We start from the raw sequence: 8158 nt of genomic DNA on the forward strand, positions 1-8158 counted from the left end.
GGCGGGGCAGGGAAGCTGTATTTCTTTATTCAGGAACAACGATTCATAAACTAAACCAAACTAATCACCAAACAGAACTCTGCTGCCTCTTTCCCACGGCGGTGCCAAGCACTCTCTCTAACTCTGCCACTCTGGAACTCTGTCGGGGTTCCTAGGGGCGGGGCCAAGTAGGCCCACGAAACTAACAGGACTGATCCAATTCTCTTGGCGGGGGAGAACTACCCAATGTAAAGCATACAACAATTCCCCCTTTTCTTTTTAACTAAATGACTATAGTATCAAGGGTGTGGGGTGAACAGAAACCTATATCGTACAGGCATTTTTAAAAAAGAAACTGGCACAAACATGGAGAAACATGTAAGCAAGTAACAAGAACCAGTGTGCTGCCAAGGGAAGGCCTGAGGGGGCTATTTCTGCCTCTGTGGGCTAAACTTTATCAGCTTAAAAAAAAACATTTCTTGCCTCTGGGGGGCGTACTTGCCTCGATGGGCATTTGCATGGGGGCGGGGAACGGCCTAGAGTCCCAAAGGCAGCTGGCTGCAATTTACTTACTATGAAACAAAACTTGTTATTAGCATATTTCTAATAGAGAAGGAATTTGAGACTTTTACATATCAACAACGTCTTTTAACCTTTTGTTACACCCATTCAAGATGGAGTCAGGAAAGGAAACCTCAGGCATGAGAATAATTAGCATAGCCATTGTGCAATCTACCATTTCTAATAGAGAAGGTAATGAAGAGTTTTACATATCAACAAGTCTATTTAACCTTTTGTTTAGACCAACTTAGTTAAAATATATTGATTGTTAACTAATTTTTACCTCAGACTTTAAATGTAAGTTAATTTTATCTTTATGAGAATTATGTTGAAAACCTTTTTCATTTAACTTTGTCTAGTAAGAATTTAGCCTTAAAGTTACTGTTTACCAAACTTTAAACATACACATAAACATGGTCATTAATACACAAGGAGAGAAACCTTTGTTACGAAGACATGTCATTTCAAACACGAATTTAGATATGTACTGTCTTAGTTGTTGGTGGGGGGGGTTCACCATCCGGAGGTGGCTTCCCGCGCAGCTTTACTTCTAGGAATTGCAGGTTGCGATCTCTGTACAAATCTCTGCGTACTCCAGCTTGTCTGCCTTCAGACCGGAACGGCAGCTGGAGATCTTGTGTGCCCAGTTTTGGCAGCGAGCCCGGGGGTCCGGGATGTCCGGGATCGTTCCAGAATTCATAGCAAGAGGGCAGGCGGGCCAGTTTTGTAGAAGGCGTGGGCCTAGGTGCTCAAGGGTGGCAGCCATCATAGGCCGCCGCAGCCCTGCCCCATGGCCCTGCCATGTCTGCTGCCCTGCTCGCAGTGGCCGAGCAGCGTGGAGGGATCACGCATCCAGTGCCCTGCGCCACGCGGCGGAGAGCCAGCTCCTGTGGGCTGGCCTGCGTGCTGGCATTGGGCTCCTGCGTGGTGGCATCGGGCTACTGCGTGCTGGCATCGGGCTCCTGCGTGGTGGCATCGGGCTCCTGCGTGCTGGCATCAGGCTCCTGTGTGGTGACATCGGGCTCCAGCATGGTGGCATCGGGCTCCTGCGTGGTGGCATCGGGCTCCTGCGTGCTGGCATTGGGCTCTTGCATGGTGGCATCGGGCTCCTGTGTGCTGGCGTCAGCCTCCTGCAGGCTGCGGGGCTGTGGGCGCGGTGCGCGGGGTTGTCTGGGCGCAGCCGGCTGGCTGGCTGTTTAACCAGGTGGAAACAGCAGCTCCGCGCCTCGCCTCCCGCCCGCTGGCTATTCCCGCTGGCTGTTCTGAGTTCGCCTGAGTGAGTGGAAACCACAGAGTGGTCCAGAGATAAATGTTCCAGAAACAGCAAAACAGTCTCGTGAAGAAAGAGCAGAGGCCTTTGGAGATCTCTTCACAAGCAGAAGAGAAGGCCATAGTGCATATGTAGCCAAATTGTCTTTACTTATCTGAGAGATGCGCAGGTCAGGTCCACGTGGACGCCATTTGTTGTTAAAATTTGGTGGCTCCTGCTGGCCGGGTTGACTTCACAGGCGGGTAACAGAGACGACCAGAGACATACGGCAGGGCAGGGAAGCTGTATTTCTTTATTCAAGAACAACGATTCATAAACTAAACCAAACTAATCACCAAACAGAACTCTGCTGCCTCTTTCCCGTGGCGGCGCCAAGCACTCTCTCTAACTCTGCCACTCTGGAACACTGTCGGGGTTCCTAGGGGCAGGGCCAAGCAGGCCCATGAAACTAACAGGACTGATCCAATTCTCTTGGCGGGGGAGAACTACCCAATGTAAAGCATACAACATCTTGCTAGTTTTAACCATTAATTTATGGGGGGACAGGTGGTAGAGCACCTAATTAAGCGCACACACTGTCATGTGCAAGGACCCAGGTTCAAATCCCTTGTCTCCACCTGCAGGAGGAAAGCTTCACGAATGGTGAAGCAGGGCTGCAGGTGTCTCTGTCTCTCTCCTTTTCTATCTCCCTATACCTTCTAAAATTTTTTCTCTCTCTCTAGCCAATAATAAATTAATTAAATTCAAAAAGAAAGAGAGAAAACAAGAACATCACTCTGACATATGCAGTGCAAGGGCTTGATTCAGGACTCCACATACGCAAGTCTTGTGCTCTACCACTGCATAGCCTCCTAGCCACACAAAGCAATTTTTTTCTTTTTTTTCAATTTTTATTTCTAAAATGGAAATATTGATAAGACTATAGGATAGAGGGGTACATTTCCACACAGTTCCCACCACCAGAACTCTGTATCCAATCCCCCCACCTTGAAAGCTTTCTTATTCTTTATGCCTCTGGGTGTATGGACCCAAGATCATTATGGGGTTCAGAAGGTGGAAGGTCTGGCTTCTATAATTGCCTATCTGCTGAACATGGGCATTGACAGGTCGATCCATACTCCCCTGCCTCTCTTTCCCTAGTGGGGCAGGGATCTGGGGAGGCAGGGATCTGGGGAGGTGGGACTCTAGGACACATGGTGGGGCCATCTGCCAAGGGAAGTCAGGTTGGCATCATGGCATCATCTGGAACTTGGTAGCTGAAAAAGAGTTAAGATATAAAGCAGAACAAATTGACTAATCATGAACCTAAAGGCAAGAATATTGAAGATGAATATCTGGGGTCTCTGTTTTGGAAAAAGCTAATAGGTCTATTTTGGGTATAGTCCACGGGACCCATGATTTTACTAGTTTTTGCTTGCTCCTGACAGCTAATATGCTGGTAGACCCAGGTTATTGTGTGGGGAAATGGTGTCATAGTTGGAAAAAGGATTAGAAAGCTGGATTTTGGAAAAGAGTAGCTTCCAAATATGGGGAAATTATATAACTATAAACCCCATCAATTTGATCCGGGGCCCATATTCAGTACAGCAGCCTATGTAGCCTCTGCATCCCTGTACGTCTGAACTTACATTCTGTGGCCACGACTAGAAATATATCAGGCTGCACTAATTTCAGGACTCAACTTCCTCAGGTAGTAGTTAGAGTATGTTGTCCAATCTCCCTTCGGAGAATGGAACATTCCCTACCATTGTAGATCCACACTGAGGGCAATGTCTTATAGGGGCCCACACAGGGGTCCATTATGTTGTTCCTGATGGAGATGACCAGTGACAGTGGAGAAAGGAATCTGTTAGAGATCTAGGCCCATCAGGTCTATGTGGGAACCCTAGGGTTCCCTGACTAGGGTCCCAGGTGATGGGGTGGCCTGGTAGTGACTAAGAGTCATCATTAAAGTATGCCAGTCTCTTTGCCCTTATACAGCCTTTGTAATCCTTACTTTGTCTGACAAGGTTAGCATAGAAGTGATTGAGGGACGTGTAACAGGAAATAAGTGAGGAGGGTATCTAGGTCTAAGTAGAAACTGTTTCATTAAGTACTTTAAGGTGTCTTTTTAGGTCTTTCTACTTGCTTGCTTCATTCATTGACTCATTGCAAACTATCGTGCACTTTTGCTTTAAGGTATATATTTTTCCCTAACTTATGAATCCATATGCCCCATCTCATGGACCCTAATCTACATCTAGGTTTTGAGGTTTTGTTAAGGAGTGTGCCACTGGGAGTCGGGCTGTAGCGCAGCGGGTTAAGCGCAGGTGGCGCAAAGCACAAGGACAGGCATAAGGATCCCGGTTCGAACCCCGGCTCCCCACCTGCAGGGGAGTCGCTTCACAGGCGGTGAAGCAGGTCTGCAGGTGTCTATCTTTCTCTCCTCCTCTCTGTCTTCCCCTCCTCTCTCCATTTCTTTCTGTCCTATCCAACAACGACAACAACAATAATAACTACAACAATAAAACAACAAGGGCAACAAAAGGGAATAAATAAACTAAATAAATTTTTAAAAAAATTTTTTAAAAAAGTTTAAAAAAAAAAAAGTAAGAAGTGCGCCACTCAGAATTAAGGAGTCCTATGAGCTAGGAAATGTCTCACCAGAGTAATGAAGCTAAAGAGTTGGCATTCCATGCCTGATGTCTCTGGACACAGTCCGAAGCGTAACATGCCAAGTTGGTACTGGTTGCATTGCTTGGGTTGGGATCAGCAGATGCAATATCAGTTCGTATGAACTGAGAGAAGCATGAAGGAAAGCGAGCCCTACCCTAGAGGTTCTAGGCCTGGGAGAAATATGGGCTTTATAAAGAAAGGGGAAGGTTCCTGCTGTCTTAGGGTTTAAGAAGGCATAAATAGTTATTGCTATAACCAAATTATTTGGCAATTGAGTTAACTTTGCTGTATCATACAAGTCCTCACTATAATTTATGTCCTTTAATGCTATTTACATAAAGCTGTATCTTATAAAGTTAACGCCGCCAGTTGATTCTGGACTAAGCTTTTAGGAGATTTAATATTTCAAAGAAAGTGTCATTATTAAAAACATATTAACAATTTGAGACCACTACTAACATTCAGTCTAATTACCAATTTGAAGTTTTAAGTGCTTAGATTGAAGGAACATATACTCAGAGCTATGGTTTATGCATCAAAAATTTGAGACATTCAATCTATTTTCCCCTCTCATATTAGTTAGTGATTTATGAGACTGTAAGTTAATAGGAGTGTATATTAGCACCATTCCCACCACCAAAGGTCTGTGTCCCACCCTTTTCATTCCCTCCCCCCAGTGAAGCTGAATGTCTACCCTCACCCTCCACCCAGAGATTTTTACTTTGTAAACACTCATAAACAAAAATTGAGACAGAAGAACAGAAAGAGAAACTCAAAGCAGAATCTGACTGAGTTTGGAGTAGGGCACCAAAGTCAAAGCAATTTTTTTACCAAAACTAGAACCAGCCCTTGATTCTCTGTCCTCATTATACCTAGAAAGCCAGGAATCACAACTGGAAAAGGTTTGGGTTTTATTTTACCTCACTAACAGGCTTGGAGGTCAAAGTTGCATCGCATGTAGCTTACAGAGAAGCTGATTGTTTGGAGTAGGAAGAGAATACAACAGCTGAACTAAGGAAGGGGAAAACTAGCAGTTAAGACCACAGGTGTGCATCACTCCTCTCCTTTTTCCTCTCTTCTCTTTCCTGGTAATTGTGACAATTTTTAAATTTCTTCCAATCTGATTTTACTGCTTAGCATTTTATAAGGTATGATTTATAGCAAGAAATCTGTTTACCTGAACTGGAATTGGCATATTGCACCAAAGTAAAAGACTCTGGAGTGTGTGTGTGGGGGAGAATACAGGTCCAAAAAGGATGACAGAGGACCTAGTGGGGGTTGTATTGTTATGTGGAAAACTGGGAAATGTTATGCATGTACAAACTATTATATTTACTGTCAAATGTAAAACATTAATTCCCCAATAAAGAAATAAAAAAACATGAATTCTCCAATAAATAAATTTTAAAAAAAGAAAAGAAAATATGAAAATTTAAAAAGTGCATGATATTGTTGTATATAGCTCCCATCCTTCTCATATCTCTGATCTAATTTTTTTCTTTTTTTTTAATTTTTCTAATTTCTTTATTGGGGAATTAGTGTTTTACATTCAACAGTAAATACAATAGTTTGTACATGCATAACATTTCCCAGTTTTCCACATAACAATACAACCCTCACTATGTCCTCTGTCATCCTTCTTGGATGTGTATTCTACCCACCCACCCACCCCAGAGTCTTTTACTTTGGTGCGATATGCCAATTCCAGTTCAGGTTCTACTTGTGTTTTCACTTCTGATCCTGTTTTTCAACTTCTGCCTGAGAGTGAGATCATCCCATATTCATCCTTCTGTTTCTGACTTATTTTACTTAACGTGAATTTTTCAAGGTCTTTCCAAGATTGGCTGAAAATGGTGATGTCACCATTTTTTTTATAGCTGAGTAGTATTCCATTGTGTATCTAGACCACAACTTGCTCAGCCACTCATCTGTTGTTGGACACCTGGGTTGCTTCCAGCTTTTGGCCATTACAGATTGTGCTGCCAAGAACATATGTGTACACAGATCTTTTTGGATGGGTGTGTTGGGTTCCTTAGGATATATCCCCAGGAGAGGAATTGCAGGATCATAGGGTAGGTCCATTTCTAGCCTTCTGAGAGTTCTTAAGACTGTTTTCCACAGAGGTTGGACCAATTTACATTCCCACCAGCAGTGCAGGAGGGTCTCTTTGAACCCACAACCTCTCCAGCATTTGCTGCTATTACTTTTTCACATGTATGACATTCTCACAGGAGTTAAGTGGTATCTCATTGTTGTGATCTGATTTTTTTCTTTCCTCTATAGCATAATAATTTTTTTTTAAAAAAAATCTGTTTTTGTTCTTTGTCTCATTTCTTCCGAGATCAGACGAGATCAGGCGTGTTCAGGGTGGTATGGCCATAGACTCTTTGTCTCATTTCTGGCACTAAACTCTCAAAATCCTTGAACTCTCCTACGTAATGAGATTATAGAGGTGGGTGTTATTTTTAATGTGAATTTGGAGACTTAAGAAACACCTGAGAATGGTCATTGGTAGAACTCACAAAAGTAGAGAATTCAACAGTGGTTGCCAGAGACTGGTAGAGGAGCAGGCCCAAGAGGATAGGGAGTTGTTTTTCCATGCATACAAAACTCCAGTTGTACAAGATGAATTTGTTGTAGAGGTTTATTCTACAGCATAGATGCACCAAGAACTGAAAATATTTGTTCAGAGGGTAGATCTGATGTCAAGTATTCTCACATTTGGCTGATGGTTCTGTGTCACATATATGAGTACATATCCAAGTCCATCATTATATATATACATGAAATATATGCAGGATATTTTATCTCACTGTATCTCAATTAAACTGTTATTTATTAAAAAAAAAAAAGTGGTGTGACAGTAAACATATACCTACTGGCCAAGTGGTGGGGAATATGTATGGTTGCCAATCAGTGTAATGCAAATATTCTCACTAAGACTAACGTCAAGTTTCCACTGTAATATCTCTGAGCTCAGAGTTAAAAAGGATACACACCTTTTTAATGTGTGAGTCAACATGCTGCTAAATAAGGACATTTCAGAGAAGAGTGGATAACTTTGAAAGTACAGTGAAATAGCTCAATTGGATACTGTGTTTCTTTGCCATGTGCACAACCCAGTTTCAAGCCTTGCCCCCTTTATATTGAAGGACGTGTCAGTGCTATAATCTCTTTCATTCTCTCTCTTCTCTCTGCCATTATGCCTCTCTAACTCTCTGTCTCTATCTCTAAAAAAAAAAAAAAAAAAAGTGCAGGAGTTGGGCAGTAGCGCAGAGGGTTAAGCGCACATGGCGCAAAGTACAAGGACCGGTAAGGATCCCAGTTCGAAATGCTACAAATGTTTATCTGGAACCAGAAGAGACCTAGAATTTCCAAAAACAGTCTTGAGAAGAAAGAACAGAGCTGGAGGCATTACACTCCCAGATCTCAAATAGTATTATAGGGCCATTGTTATCAAAACTGCTTGGTACTGGAACATGAATAGACATACTGACCAATGGAATAGAATTCAGAGCCCAGAAGTAAGGCCCCACACCTATGGACATCTAATCTTTGACAAAGGTGCCCAGACTACTAAATGGGGAAAGCAGGGTCTCTTCAACAAATGGTGTTGGAAAAAATGGGTTGAAACATGCAGAAGAATGAAACTCAACCACTACATTTCACCAAACACAAAAGTAAATTCCAAGT

The sequence above is a fragment of the Erinaceus europaeus genome, chromosome 9 (assembly GCF_950295315.1).
Source record: "Erinaceus europaeus chromosome 9, mEriEur2.1, whole genome shotgun sequence".
Lineage (NCBI taxonomy): Eukaryota > Metazoa > Chordata > Mammalia > Eulipotyphla > Erinaceidae > Erinaceus > Erinaceus europaeus.